The sequence below is a fragment of the Sparus aurata genome, chromosome 3 (genome assembly GCF_900880675.1).
Source record: "Sparus aurata chromosome 3, fSpaAur1.1, whole genome shotgun sequence".
In the NCBI taxonomy this organism is placed as follows: domain Eukaryota; kingdom Metazoa; phylum Chordata; class Actinopteri; order Spariformes; family Sparidae; genus Sparus; species Sparus aurata.
The window spans coordinates 14,920,381-14,942,545 of NC_044189.1; the positions used below are offsets into that span (position 1 = coordinate 14,920,381).

The 22,165-nt window shown below is 43.0% G+C and overlaps 1 protein-coding gene and 1 long non-coding RNA gene across 2 annotated transcripts in view; one reads left to right on the plus strand and one right to left on the minus strand.

Annotated features, from left to right (window-relative positions):
- znf704 (zinc finger protein 704) overlaps positions 1-22,165 on the plus strand; it is a 64,946-nt gene that overhangs the window by 14,161 nt on the left and 28,620 nt on the right. The window lies entirely within an intron of this gene.
- On the minus strand, positions 201-6,416 carry LOC115579391 (uncharacterized). The gene is made up of 2 exons (XR_003983639.1): positions 6,089-6,416; positions 201-337 (listed from the first exon to the last, which is right to left on the minus strand). It is a non-coding gene; the product is annotated as an uncharacterized LOC115579391 (long non-coding RNA).

The following is a 22,165-nucleotide window of genomic DNA, read 5'->3' on the forward strand; positions in this document are numbered from 1 at the left end:
ACTCCCTTTCTAGTATGAACTGAGGTTACTCACGTTTCTCAAGACCCCTTTCCGGCCAGCTATGATGTCATAACTTCTTTTTCATAGTCTAACAAAATGATCCAGTTTAGTTAGAGTCATGGTAACCAATTCCAATCATTTAAAGCAAGGAAGCTGGTGGGATCTGACTTCAGAAATTAAAGTCGGTGCCAAATCAAAACTGTTTGTTATTGTTGATAATTTTTATTGTCGATCAGCCTCCTCGCAGTTCACCGTGCTGAGCCAACCATGTGTTCTGCACTCGGTGCCTGGTGCCTCCGCCAGCTCAGATATGGAACGGTGCCAAAGACTCCCCATCCTGTGCAGAAAGAAGCCCAAAAGGACTGTCAAATTATCTTTTGATAAACTACCATGGCTTTTTAATCGGCTTGTTTTCCTTCTGCTCATGCTTTTGGTCGTCTTTATGGTCACACTTCTTTACCTTTTTGGAACTCTGTTACCCGTTTCACTCCTTTTTTGCACAATGTGTTTTTGTGTTTGTGACGAAGGAGGCCGTTTGAGTTTCGAAACGAGAGAAAGAGCGCGGGGGGGTTGCATGAGAGCAGTGTGAGTTCTCCAGAGAGTGAGTGACAGAGAAAAGAGTGAGAGAGATGCTCAGCGTTTGCCAAAGAAAACAGTTTTCCTGGTTGGGATGCCAGTGGAGTTCAGAAACCATGCGATTACCATCTGAAAAGACTCTCTCTCACTCCTTCCCTCTCATTCACGGTCTCACTCTCCCAGACTCAATGTACTATTATCTGATTGAGCGCTGAGGTTTTTTTCCTGTAACAGTTTACTTGACCAAACCCAGTGTGTTGACTCAAATATGCTGTTAAACTGTATCAGATTGGCCCAACAACACACAGCTAAAAATATCAAACAGAAATGTGCTTGTACTTTGATAAAAAACAGACATTGCTCCACATGTCTAATAAAGGGGTTCTTATTGTTTAGCCACAATAATGGTTCCCGAAAATTCCAGATGTTATGGGATTTGTCACAATGACAACTTCAGCAGGCAGTGTTTTGCGGAGGAAGTTGCTTTTGCTGCATTTATACAAGAAAGAACGGCAAACAAATCCCTTTAAAACCCTCCTTGCAATACACTGTTCCTTGTGGTGCAGTGTGCAAAACCTCAACAACTATTAAAAGGACTTTGAAATGTAGTAAATAAAGTCAACGGTTAGAGTGAACACTATGAAAACAGGTCTTAACAAGGGATTTACATGAATGCACAGATTTGGCTAATATGAGCTCATCACAACAGGTTGTTTCATGGTCTGGGAGTCCTTATGGGAAAAGCCTGCTGTTGTTTTTTAATCTGGGCTTTAGCACAGCCAGTAGGGACCAAAGCCAGGGTCCTGAGTCTGACTCACACAAGGTTAAAGTGTCTGTGATCATATCTTGGAACAAGGTGGGTTCATGTTTGAAAAAGGGATTTGCAAAATCTCCTTAATCAATTCTGAGGCTATCAAATAACCAGTGCAAACATGCTAAAATTAGGGTGATGTGATCTCATTTGAGTCAGAGCTACACATTAGCCATCACGCGCACCATTCTCCTACCTCCCACTTCTCATCTTTAGTGTCTCAGTGTAATATAACTCAGTATAATAGGACAAAATGAGATCCTCTCTGTGGAGGAGAAGAATAAATGCACTGGAGAGCACCAGATGAGATAAAGAAGCACCTTGCGTGGCGTAGATTGTCATTGTGATTTTCTAGCATGGAGGATTTCCTTTGGGGAGCATCTTATTAAACGTGAATATGTGTGTAAATTACAAGATTCACCCGAGTTTGCTGTGTTCAAGGCTGAACGGCCTCACACCGAATCTCAATTTGCACGCAGGATTGTTGTGTATTCACGCACCCATCTCAACCGGCTGTTAACTCCACTTTTAGATTTATTTATTTATTATGTAATTATTTACTAATCAAAGGCAAAGCCCTCGCTCTCTGTCGATACCTGTGGCTCACTCGTAGGAGCCGCGTTGAGTTCTGTGCCGGCTCGTTGGACAGTTTCCCGCTCCTGAGAAAACGGCCACCTGTGATGCCGCAGGAGTGGAATTGTGTGTTTAAATTTATATGCAAATTGGCTCTTTAATTAAGCATGTGAGCGTGTGAGCGAGGGAATAGTTGAATGTGGATTAGGAGACGGTCAGTTCAAGTTCGCTGTGATCTCTTGCCAAAGTGCTGGATGGTAGCTAGAATTTACAGGCAGTGTGTGTGCTGTTGTCGTCTCAATCCGAGATTTACATTCACTTTAAGAAAACTCATCGGAGTACGTCTTGCAGGATAATTACAACATCAGTTATTCTGAGCAGAAAGGACGTTATAACATCTGTACCGCTTTCTACACTGGAGGCTAACTCCATGCAGTTTAAATTAAATACACAATCTATCTACATAATGCCCCTGACACTCCAAAAGTCGTACACTGATCACTTTAACGCCAGCCTTGGAATTGACTCATCATGTGTGACATCTATTTTGGAGACATCAGCAAAAAATCTATTTGCAAGTTATTGAAGTCATAAATAAGCACAACGCCTCTTCTTAGGAGTTCGAACACTCTTCACGGCTGTCAAAGGAGCGTGGCAAAATGTCATGGATCAACAGACAAATCAATCTTAAGCCTCACAGAAGATGTCACTAGTATGCTAATTTGCCCAACATGTTGTGTCTGTTAGGTAGTTTTGTGCTCAATCATCCCCCGCCTGCCATCTATAATGCATAGTGCAGAGCCTCCAAGCCTATGTTTATGTGACAGTGGGCTCCGTGGGTCCTCTGCTGCTTCAGACTAATCCATTGTCCCCAGCTTTAATGGACTGACAGCACAGAGTGCTACGGAAGGAAAAACAGCTCTAATTGATTCTATCGACAGACATGCATTATGGTCATCTGCGGTATTTATACGAGGTGGTGCTAATTGACGGCCGCGTCGCACAGTGTGTACAAACAGAAGCACTAATTGGGAGGTAAAAGTAGTTTTCAACTGAAAATCCATACTTTTAGGTATAAAGTGTGACTTTTACCTGGAATGGACTGTTTAATCAGCGGATATTGTTGTAAAGCCAGCTCCTTAAAGGATGAGGAAATGTACAGAGAAAATCTGAGCATTACTTTTACAAGGTTACGTAGTGTTTCCCAAGGCAAATGCATAAATGTGTTGGAGAGGATATATTATAAATAATAACATATTAACAAGTAATAAGTAAGAAATTGTAGAAAAACAGAAGATGTAGAAAATAGGAAAATATAACAGTGAGCCTTGCTGCTTGGCGATTCGTCGAGTCATCACATTTTAATTTATAGCTTTGGCGATAGGCATACAATTTTAAAAACAAGTTTTTCTAGGCCATGTTCAGTCAATACCAATCCAGTCCAGAGTTGAAACTAAACCTTGACTGAGAGGCTGGATAATCATTGTCTCCTTGCAAAATTATGAGCGCCTGTGAGTGCCATCGGTCTGGTCTGTCGGGTTGAGGTTGCTGCTAAAAAACACGAGATTCATTGTTAAATTAAACAAACCAAGAGCTGCACTATTGCTTGATTTGAAAACTCAAACAATGTTAATGGAATTTTCTTCGAAAAAACGAATTAAAATCATATTGATGTGACATTAGTTGGGGTCTGTACCCAGGGCTTGACGCTTAGCATTTTCCCAAGTAGCACGTGTGCTCCTAAGTTGAAAAATCTAGTAGCACACAAATAATTTTAGGGGCACGATGAAAAGTTACCAAATAATGTGTTTTTCTTTAATGAAGTGATATGAGGTCAACGAGGAGGTATTTATAAGCAAAACAATTGAATTCATAGCTTTTTAAGTTTAAGTTATATTCTCTAAAGAGTGCAGAGAGAATTATACTGTAACAACTCATGTATTGTCAGTTATTTATTGGTGCAAATGTGCACAGTGCAACTGAGACAGTATCAAAACAGCAAGTAAAATTCTCCAAAAAGTGCAGAGAATAACAGTGATATTGATAGGTTTTCAATGTAGTGAGTCCCCGGGACCCACAGGGGGTGAGTTGAGTGGGTCCCTGGGAAATTCAAAGGGTCCCGACTCCCCAGTTAAACATTTTTCTTTCTTTCTTATAATATTCTATTTCTTAAATTGTATTGAGTGTTAAACTCCTTTGATGGTAGTATGATATGGTTATAATAAACGGATATATTCATGTATGTTCAAAATGTATCTGAAATTAAACAAATAAAATTCCAAATCTGAAAAGTTTATTGCAAAACAACTGTCACAGTGGCATGACATATGACATTCAAATCAAACAGCATTTTTGTAGCAACATAAATAGCACCAAAATAAATTACTAAAATTCAAATAGTCTGCTGACCTGCAATAGGTTTTATCTTTTTCTTTGGTGGCATTTTTGCATTCTCTTTTCCTGCTGGTGGTGGTGTTTTTTTAAAACAATTTTGGGTCGGGGGGGTGATGATAAATGACACTTTAATATTAAATCTGTGTCTATAATAACCACACCCTGACATGTAAATGTGACATCTTGATTCGTTTAATTATAACATAATATAATATTTATAATAGAAGCCTACTGCAACTGTACTTTTTTTTTACCATTAAATGTTATTTTATACATTATCATATTTTATAATGTTCTGTCATGGAGTACATCAGCTCACTGCCAGTTGCAGCTTCTTATCTTGATTTGCAGTCTTTGTTAATTTTTTGTCATGACTGTTATTATTAGTACTTACATGATCAAAAATCACAGTTACATGTCAGGATGTGGTTATTATAGACAGATTAAATATTTAACTGTCATATGTCATCACAGTAACAGCGTTACATACATTAGTAGCTGTAAACACATAAAAACATTATAAAACACATCATGTGGTTTGGTGTCGACCTGTATACTGAACGTATCAGGAGTAATCAACGTTTATAATAATCAGAGAATGTTACAGACATTGTGTTTGGTTGCTCTCTGTTTCCAGAGAATTCACAGAGAAGCTGGAGAAGTTTGTGACATTTTCATCCCGGATTTTTGTGAGGAGGGAATTAAATGCCTGTCCCAAATAAACGCCTGGTCTGTTAAATGGTTGAGACAAATACACGCCCGGCTATTATTTGGTATTTTACGGTAGATCTCGCCTCATCAGCACGAGCTGAACAACAAATCTAACTTAGCAAGAGAGGCGGGACTTAAGGCAGAACAGCCAATCATCAGCCGGTCAGTCCCAAAGACGGTGTCAAGTTTGAAGCAGCAACAGGAGAGGGGGGGAGAGGGGGCAGCTGCCGCGAGAGCAAACTTAAAGCGGCCGGAGAAAGTGACTCCGGCCGCAGTAAGGCGTTTGTGCAAAACTGCAGACAAAGTGTGGGTATTGAACCCTCTCACCGGGAAAAGTGTGGGTGTTAAAACACACACCTCCCTCTCGGGTGCGACGCCCCTGGTTGAAATGAAATCAGCGGTGACGGGCTTGTTGTTTTGATAGCGGCTAAATTAGTATGTCGCGATACTTTGTACAGGGGATCACGTCTGCGCCGAGTAGATGCGCAGAGGGTTGAAACAGTGCTTGTCCCGTCTGTTAACAACACGGATTCTTTTGCCAGTTACTGTGATTAAACACGAGTTGTTTAATGTTCACAATGTATCGTTTTTCATGGGAAAAATGAGGTGCTCCGGGACGCATGGATAGTGAGTTTAGTGCGTCCTTTCAGATTTTAATGTGTCAGGGACGCAGGACGGACGCGTACCTAGCAACATTACTGGAATAATACTGTAACAAGTAGGCTACTGACAACAGACTTAAACTCATTTGGCCTGTGTTATAACATAGAACATTCATACAACAGGCAGGGTTCACAGAATGTGCTTTAATTTTATGCCAATGCGATTTACTGTTATTTACTAAATTATCTCGTTTGAAATTCGCGTTGCCTGTGACAAAAGCGGACTTTCCAGCTGCTTGCTTCTGTGCTTTGCAGTACTTATAATATATTATTCTTTTTTCGTAAAGGAGCCACGGGAATGTTTTCTGCCAGTCAGCATTAAACCTGTACTTTTTACGGCTGGGAATGGTAGCGTTATCACCTGCTCCTCCGGTTTCTTCAGTCACGTTAGCTTCTTCATCTAACTCTTACTCTTCCTCGTCCTCGCCCACCATTTCGGCCTCGGTGCCTGGGTCCACAGCTTCTGGCTCTGTCGCCCTTTTAAAAATATCGCTAATGCGCTTCATAGTTCAAACGTTTTGTTTTCGTCTGTTTGGCTTCGCCTCGTTACCATAGATACTCGCTCTGCCTTTAACCGCCTTCCGCAGCACGTCGGCAAGCACGCTCACTACGTGTAAATCACGTTTTTTTTTTTTCAGCTGAGGCTGCATTCAAGTGCACAACCGGCCACAACCTCCAAACGTCAGCAACACATCATTAAACATTTATTGAACGGTAAAATTCAGTAGTCGCACACGTGCTACTAATTGCATTTCACAATTCGCACTGAACTATTTTTTACTAGCATTTGCGACGAGGTGCTCGCACTGTCGAGCCCTGTCTGTACCAAACAAAAACATGTTTTCCATGTTGCCAGGGCATCTCTACAGCACTTGATTATAATGGTGTTTAGTCACACATTTTACCTTTATCAAAAAAATAGTGCAGCCCTCTTTGTTTTCATATAAAGCAACTGCAAATTAGCCATCGGTTTTTATTCCAGACATGTACTCAACATTTTTTTTTCTGATTAGCTTTTTCCCAAATGGCCCAAAAAGGGAGAAAGTCAGTTATTGTGTGTTTTTGTGCACAATAAATAACAAAGAGAAGCACAAAACTGCACATGAAAAACAAGTCTTAAGCAGAGCATGTACAGCATAAGCATCGCCCGTTTAATAGTTGTGCGTCTCCCGACATAATTTAGTATGAATATTACTGTACTGACCCGTGCAAAGTTGTGGTTTGAGGCAAAGACATTGTCACACAGTGGGGAGGCGACAAGTTTAACCTATTAAAAAACCAACCCAGCCCTGTGGAAGTACCTTCTCCCGAATCTTCACATTATTTCTAATTATGGTCATCAATTTTGAAGCTCCATTGACCTGTCTGTTTTGAATTATTGATATCTGTCAGGCAGACGGGCTTTATTAATTAAAATGGAGATGTACTAATTAAGAGCACGGCATGAGGGTGTCATAATTGTAGCCCCGTTTTAATTTGAGTGTCGCTCATCAATTTTATCGCGGTTTAGCAGAATGGGCGCGCCGTGACAGAGGGGTGGGCGAAAGGCGGCTGGAGGTGCCCTCATGTGACATTTGGGTGATTGCGCACGTGTGTGTGTTTCCGTATACGTGTGCTCGCCATCATTTGATACCACTCCTCTATTAAGATTGTCAGCAGCACGTCTGCTTTAAAGAGCAGATGTTTAAATGACTTCCTTTCTTAGTGCATGACAGTTTGAATGAGAACCTTTAATTATTTTTTGTCATAATCCGCGGAGATAAGTGCAAATTAAATTGAAAGGCAGGCCCATCCTTGGGCATATCAGTCCCTCCCATGAGCTGCTTGACACATATTTATAATGTGGGGCCAGTTAGATGTACTTTTAATGGATTGAGTCGGTGGATTGTTTTCGAAAGAAGTGAAAAAAAATAAATGAGTTTGTACGTTTTAGTAATTCCTTCCAAAGGGTCCCTCAGATGAGAGTCTGTTTTCTGTGCTTGGAATGAAAAGTGGAAAAATGCTGTGAAGTGCTGTGACTGCCAATCAGTTTAGTATCACTTGTTTAATGCCGTTCAGTAGATCTGTTGATCAGACTACTCGTGTGCATGTGTGTGCGTGTGTGTGTGTGTGTGTGTGTGTGTGTGTTAATTTAATCTAATTTGTATGTTTCTGAGGGATCTAGCCTTATATCATATGATTAATATCTCAGACTCAGTGGTGGCGTCTCTCTTATTCTCACATGCTGAGAGCCCCACACCCCCCTCCTGAGTCGTACCAGGTCAGAAACACAGGTGTGTCTGCTGCGCAGCCAGTCAAACAAATCTTACCATGTGCCCTCAAGAAGTAGTTTTCTGACCACTTTTCGATCCTGTCCGTAAGTGCATGTACCTATATAATTACAGTTGAGTCATTGACGAAGATGGGACACAAATTACCTGCCAATTAGCTCCTTAGAAGGACAGGATGTAACGGCATCCTGCTGGAGAATTGACCTTGAATCCCCCAGACGCCCTTCAACATCTTCAAAAGGGCCTTTGTTAAAAGCAGGAAGTTAACATTGACTGGTGTCAGGGTACTTTTAAATGTTGTGAGGTGCACTATTAAGTTTTGGGGAAGACAATATGAGCAAAGAAAGACTGAATAAACTGAATAACTGACCTTCAAGGACAACACTATTTCATACTGTTTTACTTTGTTTATATTTTGCGGGCCCTGCCACCTCTCTAGCTTCAAACAGTGTTCTGGGGACCTTTTTTTCCTCTGAGAACAGCTTCTTTATTCAGTTAAGAAAAAAAATATCTCTGAGTTTGTATTATTACCTCATTATTAACTCTGAGTTTAAATTTCTTCTCCAAAACGACATAGTGACCCTTTAAACACAGTCTACAAAATCATATTCTCGTATCTTTCACATTCATAACCAAAGAAACCTAAAAGTGGTGTAACCGATTTGTAGACCAAACCGTGTCTTCATATGATCCCAACCTGTGTAATGAATCAAAACCAGCTGCCTGCGCTAGTGTTAATTCCCAGATGTGGAATTCACCTTCTGGACTAACAGATGTAGAAAAGATATTTACACCGTGGGTGAAGCTATAATGTGTTTAGCGCGGTGGCATGTAATTTCAGCTCTGAGAGGGCAAAAAAACCCATCGTCTCTCACACAAGAGTTGGCGATAGTGGGACACGCATCAGAGGGCCTTTGTGCACAGATTCGCTTGATTTACTGTTAACTCTTCGCCAGCGTCGTGTTTAATGACAGGAATAACATGAAGGCTACAAGAAGCGATAAAAGCCGTTTGAAATGCAGCATCTCAACAGTTGGCATCATCTGAACGTTGCTCAGTATTGTTGAATCCACTGCTCAGTTAAGATAAGCCAGACAAACTATACCGCAGATGTCTTCCTCAACAGAAAGACCTTCTGCTGTGAGGAGGGAGTGATAAAGTTAATTGAAAGTTAGCCATTCGTTAGTCCAACATCTAACAGCCATCTGCTGGAGCCAATCTACATAAATTGCTCCCGAATAGGACAATGGCGGAATATCCTCTTACTTCATAATCCAATAAGGTGTCTCTGTGGTCTTTGGTGTCTCCAGTAAGATCTAAAGCTGCGTGTGGGCAGCGGACCAGAACTGTAAATACGATGCCTGGTAATTCCAGGGAAAGGGAAAAACAAAATTCATCTTGATCTGGCTTACTCTCAACTTTGCATTTCAGTTGTATTATTGTTACTGAGACTTCTTTGCCACAGAAATCATCATGACATTTAAAAGCCTTGAGATGCATAAACCTCCTTTCCGTGGTGCTAAAATTGTCAAACTTAAAAGCAGAGGACCCCCAGCCGCTTCATAAACATTCCCGGTCATAATTGGCCCTTGCCACAACCCACCCAACCTTTCAAATAAGATAAAGCCTCGATTGTTGTTTCTCTTCTCCGCGGGGGTCCTGTGTAATATCCTCTCTCGCTCTCTCTTTTACACTCACCCACTTTCTCTTTGTCTCCGTCTCTCTCCGCCATCCTTTTGTTCTTCAGAGACATTTGTCATTAGCTTCGCCGGCTTCACCTGCAAGCTGGCTCGCAGTCGCATGGTTACTGCACATATGCACATAGGCACACAGAGAAACCCCCCCTGAAGGTAAAGGTTAGTTTTTCACCGTTCTGCTTATCTTCAGGTTGTCCCTCGTATTGTACGGAACAGCTTGTAAGGGGGTAAACTCTCAGTCGTGGCACTTTTTTAGCTCTGGGCGTTGTGTGTGTGTGCGTGTGTGTGTGTGTGTGTGTGGATCGAGTGGTGTTGGAATCCAGAAGACAGCTGGTACAGTTGCCCTCTCAACCCCCCATTTTGGAGATGTTGTTCAGACCATGTCCTGTTTTCCTCACAGACACACACACACACACACACACACACACACACCACCCCCACCTTCATAGAGCTCTTAATATCAACAAGGCAGCAGTTTGCCAGAACTACAGATTTGTCACCTCCCCACCTCCCTCCCTCCCTCTCTCCCTCCCCACTCTCCCCTGTAAACAATGGGAGCTAGTTGTTGGTCACATGGGCTACCAGCATCTGCAGGCAAGGTTGTTATTGTTTTGATTTGGGTTCCACATGCTGAACTCGTCTCCCATGTGAGCAGGACTGCGTGTGTGATCGTTTTAGGGGTTTGGGCCGGGTGGGACTGCAATGTTCTGCCAAACTGCACAGCTTTGTGTGTGTGTGTGTGTGTGTGCGTGGCGATCGTGAAACCTCACTACGAGCCAGAAGTGGATGTGTTTACCAGGGTCTTCTCTCTCTCTCTCTCTCTCCCCCTCTCGTTTTCTCTCTTGCAGGCGTTTGAGGCTTGATGGAGGGAAACATAACCTCCCCCCCCCCCCTCAGACACGCACATAAAAGCATTTTCTACAGTTTAGGCCTGCAAACATTAAATGCGCACACACACACACACACACCATGTTGCACTTTTCCATATAGCATGCATAATTTATGACCTCCCATTGACATCTATGTAAACACGGGGGCTTCCTTCAGCTGCTCCGCGGTTGGTCTTTGTCAGATATTCCTTTGCTCAACTCCAGCTACACACTCGCTTTCTTCTAGCAACAACTTATCTCAAGGAAGTCACTGTTTTTATTTCCTCTTCTGACTTGTGCTTTAGTGCGCAGTTAAAGCCGCGACTTTTTACTTGTCCGAGCACAGTTGTACAGTTTTCATTCAACATGCAGCACGCGTCAAAGTAATATTAGGAAAAGCTGTGTAACTCACGTAAAAGTTGGATTAGATTGCCAACGTAATATATTGGATTGGTCTCCCTGTGATAAGAAATAATGTCCCTTCACTAAAACACACTGAAAAACTCTTCTCCTGCTTTTTGTCTGTTTCTCTCACTTACAGTACCCTTTTCTGTCTCTCTGTCCATTTTTTTTCTCTCTTTCACTCATCGCCCAGTTTGCCTTTTTTCTCTAACTCCCTCCCCGTCCTTTTCTCCCCTCCTCTCTCATTCCCCCTGCTGCTCTCACCTCCCCTGGCTCGCTCTATTCTATCTCACTCGCTCCGTCTCTGCTTTCCCGCTCATTTCCCCCCTTCCTTCCCTCGCGATCGGTGTCTCTCCCACTCTCCAGCCCTCCCTCTCTTCCTTTGTCTACTCTCCCTGCTGCATGCTTCTTGTGTGTGTGTGTGTGTGTGGCTTGTTTTTCTCCCTGACTGACAGAGAGAGATGTTAGCCCGCTGCTGAGCTGTAGAATAGGCAGCGTGGCCAACTTACACTAGCATATGAAATCAGCAGCAACAACCACAGCGAGACGAGGCGCAAGTTGTTTGTCTGAGCGTTCCCTGACAAACCGGCTTGTGTCGAATTCTGGCTCCAAAGAGTTCTCAAAATGTGAAACCTGCATGCAACACTCCGCACCATCCACTGCCGTCTAATTGCTTCCAGTTGTCTGTTTTCACGAGGGAAATTTAGTTATGGAGAAAATAGCTGTAATTAATAATATACACAGAAAATTAACATGTAGTTTACTGAACAGGCATATAGATACTATACCCACAGACTGCACCCTAACATGCACATTCCTAATTATGTATGCAGATATGCCAATCATTTGTGGTTAACCCCCACAGGAAGGGTTAATGATTAATGCTGGGCCCCGCAATCACACATTTCCGAGTAATTATGATGTCACAGACAGCAAAAAATGCAACGCTTGATGTTATTTACCATCCCAAGTTTGTATTTGTTTACACTTTGATTGCAGGCAGTTGTAAGCATTGACCCAAATCCTAAGTGACAATTGGCACGTTTGGCTGGCTGCAACCGTCCGTCAATTTGCTGCCACGCTCGCAGCCGCTCGGAGCGTTTGCGCATCAGACGTGCACGGCATACTGACACACACGCAGGCGTGCAGGTGGTGGGAGCGCATATATGTTCATGTTGGCTGAAGGGTTTTATTTGTGCAGTTTCCTGTTGTGTTTCGTGTTAAAGCTCGTAATTGGATGCACATTGAAATATTCCTTTGTAGGTTGAACTCACGCTGAACACTGAGGTTCAGGCTGCGCTTTGAATAAACCCGGAAATCCGGCACAACAAACAATAATAGATGATTATGTTTGTGGGAAATTTTGACGCCTATAGTTTCTGTCCACGTCCCTGTGCCTCTCTGTTCTTCTGTGCCATGATATATTTTAAAAGTCAAATGTGTACGCTGAAGTGTTTTGTGAGGTCAGGTGTATAACTCTTTGAGAAAAGGGGATGAAATGATTCTTTTTGTCCTCGCCCGTAGCTAAGATTTCAACTGAACTGTTAAACTTTGTCCCAGTGGTGTCATCTTACTGGCCCTTACTCTTAATTGATTAAAACAGGCTTCCTCTGCCCCAAAACGTGCACACAAAAGAAAGAAAAATGGCGAGTGGGAGCCTTTTCTTTCTTCCAAAACAAGATCTGCTGTCTGATCTGCTGCGTATTTGTGGATTTACAGTAACCAGTTAGTGTAGTAGGTATAAACAGGTTCTCAGATTACCTTCCTAACCTGGTTTTCTGAGTAACCTGGTTACTGAAGTTGCCTTTTTCCCTGCACTCAGAGCAACTGCACAGCACTGAGCACTTTATGCCTCTTTGTCCCAGAGTGTCACATCTGATGACATAGCCCTCGTCACTTTGTTGTCAGAGTCCTGCAGAAATGTACGTAGACAGTTGGTTGGAGATGCGGCTCTTTATAAGAGCATTTGTCTTGTATGGATGCATCAGTATAGATTTTAACGGGATGTTGGAGCGGAGGAGTCTTTGTGTGGACTTGTTGACATGGTTGAGAGGGAAAGGGGTGGGCTCTCTCTCCCCCCTCTCCCCCTCTCCCCCCTCTCCACTCTCTCTGGTGTTTTCATTTTTTTTGTCACGGCTGCCTCTTCACGCTCAGTGTCACATCCTCATACCACACAGCAGTAAATTAATCAGAGATAATGCTCGCCTGATGGAGACCCCCCCCCCCCCGCCAAAATGCACCCTTCCCCTCTTCTCTCTCCCTCTCTCCTTCTCACTCCCACCTTATGTCTCTGTTTTGTCATGTTTTCCCTCTCCAATACAATTTTCATTGCCACTGAAAGATTCTCCGTTAAGGTGAGCCAAACACGCCTTGTGACTTGTATGGATTATCTGACCACTAACGAGTGATTCTCTCTTTCCATTACTGACAATTGTTAAGGTGCCACCTGGCAAGACGGGGAAAGCTGCACGGCGGTTCACTTTCCCTGGACAAGTCAAGGTTAACAGTCGCACAAATGGTGAATAAACTGGGGGGAAAAAAAAGAATGAGACTCAGAGAAAGGAGGGTGAGGCAAAAGGGGGAGGGGTGTAAGTAAAAGGCCTTTAGGTAAATGTTGAAGTGGCGGGCAGATCCTTTGTCCTGCCTCGGGGCTGTGTGAGGCGATTGGACCGGCTGATAGGCCTTTTATAATGCCCTCCATCAGCTCAATCTCCGGGGCTTTTATGAGCACCTTCAGCAAACACACACACACACACACACACGCACGCACGCTGATATACACGTCCACCCTCCTCCTTCCTTCTTTCGAGGTGTAATTGGGAAAGAGGCCCCTTCCTCCAGTGTGTGTATCGCTCTCCTGGGAGCCGAGGGGCTGGAGGTGTGCATGGAAGTGTGTGTGTCTGTCTGCTGCGGTTAAGGGCGCTGTGTTTATAATCAAGCTCAGCAGTGATAAAAGGGTGCTTGTGTGTGTTTATGTCTGTGTGGTTTATGGCACTTATTGGCAGGTTGTCTGTGTGTGTGTGTGTGTGTGTGTGTGTGTGTGTGTGTGTGTGTGTGTGTGTGTGTGTGTGTGTGTGTGTGTGTGTGTGTGTGTGTGTGTGTGTGTGTGTTGGTCCGAAGAGCAGGTGGACAGAAAAGAGCACTAGTGCTGCTCTTATGACCCTCCATTATCACCACTGCACTCGCCAGTAAACACTAATGAACACACACACACACTCTGATGAGGTGAAAGGTAACTGGAGGAGCATGTTCCCCCCCGATCCTTGAAGGAAGACAGGGACAAGAAATGTGGGTCAGATGGAGGAGACCTTTGTCTGCTCCGGCTCAGGCCGAGGTGGCATTTCACAAACCTACATTTGGCTGGAAGGTCATTTTCCTTTATCAAATTGTTCTTTGGGTTTATTTGATGAAACAAGTGAACAAAAACACATTTATTACTGCTTACATGTTGACTGGCTGTGATGACTGTCACGGAGACAAATAAGCTCTTTCTGTGTATGAATTGATTAGAAATGATCCTGAAAAGATGTCTTATTACTGATACAAATGAAAGTGATGATGATGTTGTGAAAGGCTTGTCATTGTCGTTGTCGTTGTTTTATGCTTGTAGCTACAGTGATTGTGTGGTCAGCTCTGAATGCTGCCAAAAATCCTACGTGACCTTCAGTCAGCAAGGTGCCTGAGCACGTCCTGTGTGGACGCCGATGGAGGGATGAAGTTGCTGTGTTTGGATCAGCCAATAAGCCAATACCAATACTGATTATTAGTAATCAAGGGGACCGATAACTCCTATACCAGAATACAAATCTTAGTGCCCAAAGTACAGTTTTGAGGCACTTAACTTGAGTATTTCCATATTCTGCTATGTTTTACTTCCTTTCCATGACATTTATGTGATAACTTTTAGTTACTAGTTACTTAGCAGATTCCGATTATTCAGTGTTGATGGGCTGTTCCATAGGCGGCGCTATTAAGAGGCTAGGGGAAGTTTAGCTTCCCCAAAATTGTCACAGAAAAAAAAATCCCCAAATAAAATCATGATTTTTATTTTATATTTAAAATTGTATTTTAAGACGCGGTTAAAGAGACATAAAAACGCACACTTTCAAGGTATTATTTATTATTATTATTTTCAAATTATTATATGAAAGATTTATTTGATAGGCTCAGTCTACCTGCGTCATTCCGTAGGTAAGTAGCGTAGAAGTTAACGGTTTCGCCTCGCTAGCGGACGGCATAAAGAGAAAGCAACCCGGGAAAAGCCACATTAGATAAAATGACCGACTGCACCCTTCAAACGAGACCCCTCCAGAGCTACCCCCCCCCCGCGACACCGGCCTCGGTGCAGACACCCGCCGCCTCTCTGTAGACTCCGGCCGCCCTCCAGACACCTGTTGCGCCGGGTCTGCAACTGGATGAGGAAAACGATGGCCCAGCAGAAACTGTCCTCTCTACCGTTACATCAAGAATGACATTACAAAGAGGGTTAAACCTGAGGATATTGTTGACAAATACGACACAAACGGTGACTGTTGCTTCATTAAGGTAAGAAAATTAATTGATTAGGCTACTACCGTAAAATACCAAATAATAGCTGGGGCGTTTATTTGTTTCAATCACTTAACAGACCAGGTGTTCATTTGGGACCAGGATTTCCAGCAATTCGGGTCAGGCGTTTAATTCCTTCCTCTCAAAAATCCGGGATGAAAATGTTACAAACTTATCCAGCTTCTCTCTGAATTCTCCTGCATCCTTCTGCAATTGAAGTTGGTGCGGCGGAGGAAACGATTCAACCAACCAGCACTCACAGATAACTCCTCATCTCTGCTGTCACTCACGGTGACGTACATTTGTTTCTCCATCGTCCTGATCATTTTGCGGGACACTCTCTCGTGGCGTGCCCGTTTGCTGATAACTCATCCCCACATGTTTATCTCAGGCTCCTCACTAGCCTTCTTCCTCCCTGCACCAGGCAGCCTGGCCCTGCTGCTGTCCTCCTCGGACAGACGCTGAAGCTCCGTTTTATTTTTTCGCCAATCTCTCACTCTCTTGGGCTCGATAGAGAAATCTCTTGAGGCTGCTTCTCCCGAGTTTTCCTCTGCATATTTAACGAAAGAAAAGACAAAGTTGTACTTTTTATTTTTTTGCTGCACCGGAGCCATGTCGATCATCAATGTGATACTGACAGAAAGCAGCACAATATGTGAAAAAGGCGAAGAAGAAAAACGTGCAGTGTCAGCGGTCACATCCTTTTTTTAAAAAAAATAATAATTATTACCTATTTTTTTTAAAAGTAATAATAATTAATAATTACTTCTGGGCTACAACAGCAAAATGAATAGAGAGTTAATGGAATTATTCAGCCGCAACATCTCAGTTTGATGGCCTATGTATCTGCCTGACTGAGTTTAAAGGTTTTTTTTTTTTTGTAGCTTCCCCATATGTTCTGCCCTAGCGCCGCCTATGGGCTGTTCCTCGTGCTGAGATGTTTATACTGTGAAAATCTTATACTTTTGCAACCCTAGTTATGACACAAAAGACATCTTTTATAGATATCCTTTGCCAAAGTTTGACGAATACTTCATAAATGTTGAATATCAAGCATGCAACTTTGAAAGCTGTTTTGTTTTGAGGCATATACAGCAAATATAGGTTTGATTTTGGAGCTTCTCTTGAGCTATATCCGACTCTCCATTAAGTTAGTGAGTTTAGTATCTTCCCAGAGCCAGCACTGTGACAGAGGCCAGAGTACAAACAAATAATGCTATACCACGCAGGAGAAAAAACATCCTCTCATCTCAGCTCGACACTCTCAGGCTCTCCATTTACTCCATTTCCGACACACGGCTCGGTTACTTCGTTCCTCCAGCCTCTTCCTTTTGTTTACTCCAGCACTGCAGCTTATGGATGGAGGTGTTGATCCAACATGAGAGAGGGAGATGGAGGTGGATGGGGATGGGGATGGAGAAAGGCAGGTAAAGAGGGGTGGGGGAGAAGAGAGGATAGAGGGATGAATGGTGGTGGTGGTGGCGGGGGTATTTACCAGCCAGCCACTCTAAAGGTCGTCATGACTCTCATAGCTGCTGCCTTTGTTCGCGCCGGTGACCGACCCCCTCGCCGCCTCATACTCGCTCTCCCACTCTCTCTCTCTCTCTCTCTTGCTCTCTCAATCATACGTTCACATTTGCCGGCATGCACTCAGGTGTCCATACACTCAGGAACTTGCAAGCAGAAAACATAAACATCTCACAGAAAGTGACACATTTACTCACACACACACACACACACACACACACACACACACACGTGCTGTCACATGCACGACCATGAGGCCAAATGAGTAGCTTGGAGCAGTGAGATCCTGTGTATTCCCTCTGCTCATTAGGGCATACAGCAACATCAATTCAGGGAAAGCCCATCACCGTGTGTGTGTGTGTGTGTGTGCGTGTGTGTGTGTGTGTCAAGATGGCTTACCCCAGCTACCTCTCTCTCTCCTCTCCTTCATCATCATAAATGTGTCTCCATCATTACACCTATTACATCCATTGTTGTGTGTGTGTATCTTTAGAAAATACGGGCGTCTATTTTTGTAGCGGCGCCTCAGGGTTTCGGCGGTATCACATTTGTTTTTTGCGACATTGTTGACTTTCGAGTCTGTGGTGGTTAAACAGTTTTTTTAAAGCATTTTCTGGACATTTTTTAAAAAAAATTTCTGAGATGTTGTGGTTTTGAGATGTTCTTTTTTTATCATGCTGAATTGTGACAGACCCAGCAGATAGAATGTAATGTGAAATAAAGTATTATAGACAGCTCAGTCTCCGCTTTCATTTTCGCAAAGAAAGAGAAAAATCTGAGTGCACAAGTTCAAGTAGCAAACAGATCCAAATCTCTACGCTTTTTGGAGCTGCTGAAACAGATTGGCGGGGTGCACCTTATCCTTAAAAGAGGAGACAAGAGTGCATTTGTTGTTCAGGTTTCCGCTGTATATTAAAACTTGTTTGTCAAGGTGCTTATTTTGGAAGCTGAGATGGCGACGATAGCGCTGTCGCAGGGGATTAGTTCAGTACGACAAGGCGCAAAAAATATATCCAAACAGAAGGGTGCAAAAACAACCGGGTGTGTGATTATATAATCACTGTGCATGCGTAAGGTGTAAGCTTCATGGGGAGAAGTATTAAACAATTACATCTGAAAGTTTGAGACTGAAGAGACTGACGTAACCAGCTATCTCATCTACCTCACTCTCCATCATCTCTCTGCATCTCGCTCTACCGTTCACCTCACCTGCTACTGGAATATTAGATTAACAGGGAACCTTGTTAGTTGTGTACGTGCATGTGTGTGTCTGGCCCAGAGGCTGGCACATAAGTGGGACCTCCAACCTATAGCACCAAAACTAGGGCACAACCACCAAATATGTATGTGTGCGTTCGCCCCAAGCCCAAAGGGTTGGATGTACTGTATGTTGGAACCCCCGACCTATAGTGCAAATCTAGGGCACACCACTGCAGCATGCGTGTGTGTGTCAATCAAGAGGCGTATTAAAAGGTAAAGTGCAGCGGAGAGAGCAGATATTTCAGTTTCCTTCATCTCTGTCGCTCAAGGGCTTAACTCTGTCTTTATGGATGTGAAATGGGAGGAAATCAGGAGTTATATACATCAACCTGACACCAATACACACACACACACTCTCACACACACACACACACACACACACACACATGCACTCGCTAAAAACCTGGTTCTTTGCCCTGAGGCTGTTTTCCTATATAAACAAATACACACACAACCTGCATACACTTACCCATCCTTGCGTCAAAGCCATTCACATGTTGCTAACTACAGCCTTTGTCATGATATTTTACCTTCAGGCTCAAAGGTTATCTGTTTGTGCAGGACAGGTTACCACCGTGTCATAAACAAAACAGCTCTGTGTGCTGCTTTTTTATGTCCTCTACTTTATAATGCAAAGTGAAGGGAGAAGGAGGGACTGAGTAAAAACACATTTATTTGTGCGTTTGTTACATCTAACTGGAAGTATTTGTTTCTCTCCTGTGCATGTGTCTCTGTTTACACGTATGATCTAATCTACTATTTTATGTGGGCATGGCTGTACGTCTGTGTGTGTGTGTGTGTGTGTGTGTGTGTGTGTGCTCTCTGTTTTCCCAGCGGTGTCATGTGTGTAGATGGCTAACTAGGCTAAAGAGAAGGGAGACTGTTGTTTTTCCCCGATGCATGAGATCTGGTTTACTCCAAGTCAGAGTGAGGAGGAGCGGCCAACGAGCATTCCAGCTGTAATGAATTGTACTATGAGAGAGTCACATGTGAGAGAGAGGTTGAGTGTAGTCGGGAAGTCGGCGTGGACTTATTTTCTATGCATTCACAGCGTGAAACATCTCATCCAGTCTCGGCGTGTCTCGACGGAGGCAGAAAAGGACAAAAGCAAAGCAAAAACGCGGATAGATGCGTCGATCTGCACATAGCTCAGTGTTGCTACCGTGCAGCTGTAACTGTCTGTCTGCAGATGCATGAAGGAGTAGCGCACATTACGCACACAGAGGGTCTTTGGCTTGATGCCCAGCTTATGTCCGCCACGCCCTGTTTTGCTCTCACAGTTCACGAAAAAAGTGTGTGTCTGTCTCAGAGTGTTGTTTAAAAGAAGGGGAACTTGCAAATGCATTTTCCATCTGCGCGAACCGTCGCTTACTCATGTGTAAAAATGTGTCTTTATATAGCTCTGTATCCTTTTTACCCCCTGTGTTTGGAGAACAGAAAGGAAGAGGGGCAGACGCACGTAAAACATGCTAATACGTAGTCAGCTAATTAGCCGCTAGGAAATGTAGATGATTAGACACAGTGTGGCTCTCAGCAATAATATTGTTGAGTGTTAATGACTTCATCATCTCCTCTGTGCTACACATGACCTCATACATTCAATCAGCGTTATAGAAGAATGTGTGAGGGGAAAACAAAGTCAGCCCCTAAATCAGCAGTTTTTTTTTCGTGTTCTGTGTTTCTCCAGGTTTGATCGCTGTAAATGGTACAAAGCTATTTCTCGACACAACTCTGTTTCTGCCTTTGATCGCGAAAGCTTTGAAAGCCGGCCACCAACCGTAATGATGTCTTCATGTCCCTCTCTTCACTAATGAAATCGGCTCAAGCAGCTCCGCAACACAGGAATCTTCTGAAGCTCCACTGTCGTTTTTAATTTCTAAATCAGAGAGGACACCCAGAAGTTGGCTCATCCTCTCTTCTAGCTTTTGTAGCTAGCCTGTTATCCTGTTAAGCTCCATTTTTGAAATATAAGCGACATGCTGTTAGACTCTATGACAACACAAAATTCAAATCATGGCCTTTTAATAGTGGCAGTTTGAGTGCATTGTCAAAATCCCTGTCTCAGTAAGTATGTGATTTATTATGAGGTTAGAGGTAGACTTCCCCCTAAAAGAAAGCTTACTGTATCCTGCTCCAGTTATGTCCGGCAGTGTAGTCCTGGCTTTTCATTATGATCATGTTTCTCCAAATCTAGACACCAGAAAGTTATTAATTCGTTGTAAAATCGATTCTCCATGCAGAGATAACCTTATTTTCTGGTTATATAACACTCCACCTTTCAGTCCCAGAGTCACATGACGTGTTGTAAACTAAAACTGTCTTCTATGGAAATGTTTCTGATGTGATGCATCAACAGTGAATCAACACTGAAATGAGGGTATCTTGACTTTTTTTTTAGAAATGGGGGTGAATACTGATCCAGGCTACAGTTCACTGCAAAGCTCAAGTTTCAGTGAATCAGATGGAGGTTTGGCGCTTCTCCTGTCAGAGCTAAAGTCTGTCTGAAGGGAAGGATGCCCGTGGCTCCTATTTCAAGAAGCCAGGCCAGTGCATATGTTGTTATGGCAAGGAAGGTTATTGGTCCTTTGATTATATGTCTGTGTGTGCGTTTGTGTGTGCGCGCGCGCGTGCGTGTGTGTGTGTGCGCGCATGAGTGGTTGCTAGAGCAGATGTGCCATTTGGAAACCCTGAAAAACCAGTGTATAAGTAACACATTTAGATTTTAATACAAGGCCCATCGTAATTGCTAACGTTTTTTTACTTTGACAGCATGGTGTTGACAGATTGATAACTGACCAGAACTCAAATTAAAATGAAAAAGTGCAGAAACCTTGAGAATTATATGTAGCTATATATAGCTTTCAATTGTAATGCAATGAAAGACCAGACACACCAAACAATAGGTCATATGATGAACTGAGATTGTTTCTTTCTAGGTTTCTCTAAAACACAAGTTTCTTTCGAGGAAGTGGACACTACAAATGAGCATTCTCTGACAACGCTCCTCCTGACGGGAGACAAATAAATCACCTCCTGTCTGAAGTGTGCACCATAACAACTATATGACGCAACATCATGTGCCAACAACAAACCATTTATGACAAAGAATATGGTCTAAAATCATGCAGGTAAATGAAAAAAGGCTACACCCATGCTAGCTTCTCTGTGAGGTTCTACTAAGCATGGTGGTGCTGAATGCTAACATCAACATGCTAACGAGCACACTGTGACGAGCATGTATAAAGTTTCCCATGTTCACCTCCTTAGTTTCACTTGTTGTACTACGTTTAGTGCTGTTAAGCAAATGCTGATGGAAACCTTAAAGAATTTGGTCATAAACCAATGATTTCATTAATAATTCTAAGGCGGACATTTCTGTGCCATCCAATATTTGTTGAAACACTTCGCTCACAAGCACAAATGTCACCCTGCTGGTGGCGCTAGATGAAAGGTCAGGATCAACAAACTCATCAGGCTTTATCAGGCACATGAATATTTGTACGGACATTTATAGCTTTCTATTTAACAGTTGTTGAGATATTTCTTAATGTTAAGTCTGAAGCAACCCACTGGCAGAACAACAGTGGTGTCCTAACAGCTGCTAGTGAGGCTTAAAATCAGTTTTGCACCGTAGATGAAAGTCCCATAATTTCAAGTAGTGAATGTTTACCATATAGTGCCAGTATTTACACCATCGGCAGCCAGTTTGTGCTGGTACTCTATTGAAACCAACAGACGGCAGCAAAGCAAGATTATTTCTCTTGGCCCTTACCTCTGAGTGCAATTAAACTCCTACTGTGTCCATAAAAATGGATCCCTCTTATAACCCATGTACTTCGCTCTGCAGTAAGTCAAACGGCAGCCT